Genomic DNA, 3,404 nt, shown 5'->3' with positions numbered 1-3,404 from the left:
CTTAAACAATGGTTTATTAATTCTGACAATTTTTCATGAAATGCCATGATGATTGTGATGGAGTGTGTTGGCTGTGTGGTTTTTCTGCTCCATGTGATATAGGCTGATATAGGGATGGCCTGGTAGGTCACCTGGGGTTTGGGCTCAGCTGGGGTGGTCAGTTGGGGTATTTTGGTTTTTCTGCATGTGATGTTTTCAGGTGGCTAGCTTGACTTCCTCAGAGCACAGTGGACTCAAGGCAGCATTCTGGTCTCTGGTGGAGGGGGTTGCAGCTTGGGAGGCCCAGATATATGCAGGAAAGGACTGAACTGAGTGCCTTTGGCACAGAAACTGGAGGAACGGAAGCCACCGTCGATCCTGCTGGTCCATTCCATTCTTGAATAGCTTTGGCTGTAAGAAAGTTCTTTATTTGTAAGCTGAAATTGTCCTGGACGTCCACCCACTGGAGCTGAGTGGAATTCTTTCATATCTGTTTGTCAGCAAATTTGTAGTCAATGTTTAATATGGGCCAGGTCCTGGGTGGACTAGTTGTTGAGGAAAACAGAAAGAGGAATTAGACATGGACCCTTCCCTCAGAGAGCATGGCTTGGGGTGGGGTGTGGGGTGTGGGGGGTTTCACAGAATTTTTGTTTTGTTTATTAGACCTAAATAATAAGAAACAAAACAAACCCCCTTTCTACATGACAGCTCTTGAGAAGTTTGGAGACACCCACTATGTTCCCTTGTGCGTTTCCTTTTCTAGGCTGTTTAAATCATTCACCACACAACATGGCATCCAGGTCCTCAGCATCTGGCCTCCTCCTCTAGACTTGCTCCAGTGGTTCTTCAGAATGTGGGGCCCAGAGCTGACCCCTGTGGTCCAGCTGTGATCGGGCAGAACAGAGCTTCTAGCGGAGGCTAACTATAGAGGTCTAACCCCTGGTTTCTGTTGATACAGCATATCATGTTCACTTTTGCTCTCTTCCTTTTTTTTTTCCTCTTTCCCTCCCTCCCTCGCTTCCTTTTTTTCTTTCCTCTTTCCCTCCCTTCCGCCCTTCCTTCCTTTTTTTTTTTAGCCACATTGCATTGTTGAGCTTGAGGTAAACTCAAACTTGTAAGTCATTTTCACTGAAACTGCTCTTAATCTAGATTCTTTCTAGCTTGAATTTTGGGCACTTGATCTTTTGGAACTGTGCTGTCCAAGATGGCAGCCCCTAGCCCCATGTGGTAATTTACATTTAAAGTCCTTAAAAATGAAATGAAATTCAAATTTTAGTTTCTCACTTGTATTTGCCACATTTCAAGTGCTCAACAGCCACAGGTGACCATTGTGCAGATTCAGGACTTTTCCAGCACCACAGAAAGCTCTATGGGACTGCTCTGGCTTGGACTGAAGGGCAGGAGTTTACATTTATTCTGTGTGGCACTTCATCTTAGTTCCAGCTCAGCCTCAAAGCTGCTGAGATCTTTTGGAAATGAATGTTGGTTTCCGGAGTGTTTGCTGTCCTTCCCAACTTTGTGACAGCTATAGATTTGATTAGCTTTTCATGCCTTCCTCTGTTTCATCTAAAACCACTGATAAAAATGCCCAGCAGAGCAGAGAGGGCTGCAACGGAGCCCTGCACATGGCACTCCAGCCTCATGTGGCAGTCATGCCGTAGTTTAACCCATTAGGCTGCATACCAGGCCCTGTGTGCTGGGCACCGTGTACACACAGGGAGACAGAAGACAGTAAGTAAAGAGTCCTGCTGTGGTGGATGCTCTTTCATTCAAATGTCTGCCTCGAATTCAGGGCTGCTTCTGTCCTGCCTGCAGTAATTAAATGTACAGGCGTGAAAATCAGCTGTGTTTGGATCCTGGCTCTGCCACTTTACCCGCTAGGTAACGCCTTTGTGTTTCGGTTTCCTAATGTATAAAGTGGGGATAAGTATAACCTCTTTCCCACAGTGTTATTGTGGGATTAAAGATTAAATGAGTTAGCGCAAGTAAAGCTCTTACAAGAGTGCCTGGAATATAGTGAGTGCTCCAAACACATTAGTTATCATTAGTTCTTATTAATTATAATATTGCTTCCTGGACAAGCCATGCTCAGTCCTGCTTTGGGGGTCCAGCTCCCTCGGTTCTGCTGTTTCTTAGTTTGTGGAAGCCCTTCGAGGCCAAACTAGGCCTCCCCTCCTAGATTTCTTATGTTCTCAGATTCTCACTTGGCACTTAGTAGCCTCACTGGAGGGGGGAGAGCAGTGAACTTCAACTATTGTTGAGCTTTATTTTGGCTCTGTGCTGCCTGGTAGAGAGACCTAAGACAAGCTTCTCATCAGGAAAGCGGGGATAATCACAGCTGCCACATAGGACCATGTTCAGGGCTAAGTGAGACAAAGTGGGTGAAAGCTCCTGCACTTAGTAAGCCTTTTCTTACTTCCTGACTCCCAGTAAAACCCCTGAAAGTGCATGACACTTCTTTCTTCCCCGACCTCTCTGAGCTTTGTTCAATGCCTAACAAAGGAGGCCAGGCTCATTATTCCCTGCACTTCTGGAGGGCCCTGCTCTTCCCAGGAGCCCTGGGACAGGAATTGCCTCAGTTTCTTCATCTATGGAATGGGGACATCTAACGGGTGCCCCACCTCTCCCTGCTGCTATCTCCGGCTTGCTGGACATGGGTTAGTTTCTCCCTCCCTGAAGGAGCGCCTATAAGGGCCGTGGTGGTTATAACACAAATTTAGAAAAGCTTTTTCTTTACTTTGGATGTGCCTGCGCCTGTGGAGGGTGGGTGTCAGGGTCCAGGAGCCTGGGGCCAGCCCTTGGAGAGCCCCCAGAGTCCAGAGGTATTACCACCTGAGAGGGGCTGGAATGCGCGGCGCAATCTTCCGTGAGCTCCCGCCGCGGGAACAATGGGAGGGCGGCGGGGAAGCTGGTGGGCGTCGGCCAGGTCCAGGCTGGAGGTGGAGGAGGCCGGCGAGCTGGGCGCCGGCCCGCGGGGTTAGCCCGGGGCACCGGGCCGAGAGCCGAGGCGTCCTAGCCAGGGAAAACCGAGGTCGGATCTGGCTGGGACCCGGGCGGAGGCGGGGGCGGGGCCGTAGCCCACCCTGCTGGGAACCCGAGGGTGAGGAGGCCCGGGGTGGGGTCTCTTTTTCCTCGCCCCCAGCCTCTGAGCTCCGTGGCGATTCAGGTAGGCGCCAGGCGCGGTGCCCACGTGGGGGAGCGGGCGGCGGGCCTCGCGCGCCAGGCGGGCTCACGGGGTTTAGCCCCCTCCCCTCCTCTCCTCCCCAGGGCGACGCGGCTCCTCCCGACGCGCGGCTCCGGCGGCTCCGGCGCTCCCCCGGCTTTTCGCGGCTTGCCGCGGCTGCCTAGGCGGCCGGGATCGCCTCCTCCTCCTCGGGGGAGCCGGCCGGGGCGGGGCGGAGGGGGGAGACCGAGTGTAGGGGGCG

At 52.1% G+C, this 3,404-nt stretch overlaps 1 protein-coding gene across 1 annotated transcript in view; it reads left to right on the top strand.

Annotated features, from left to right (window-relative positions):
* Window positions 1-2,958: 2,958 nt before the first annotated feature.
* Window positions 2,959-3,404, top strand: part of EPB41L1 (erythrocyte membrane protein band 4.1 like 1) — a 128,581-nt gene continuing 128,135 nt past the window's right edge. The window contains exon 1 of the mRNA XM_019655260.1: window positions 2,959-3,145. The gene's annotated coding sequence lies outside the window, so the exon portion shown is untranslated. The remainder of the gene's footprint in view (window positions 3,146-3,404) is intronic.

Source organism: Hipposideros armiger, unplaced genomic scaffold, assembly GCF_001890085.2.
Source record: "Hipposideros armiger isolate ML-2016 unplaced genomic scaffold, ASM189008v1 scaffold_238, whole genome shotgun sequence".
Lineage (NCBI taxonomy): Eukaryota > Metazoa > Chordata > Mammalia > Chiroptera > Hipposideridae > Hipposideros > Hipposideros armiger.
The sequence above is the reverse complement of the archived record's forward strand: the minus strand, read 5'-3'. Positions and strand labels throughout refer to the sequence as shown.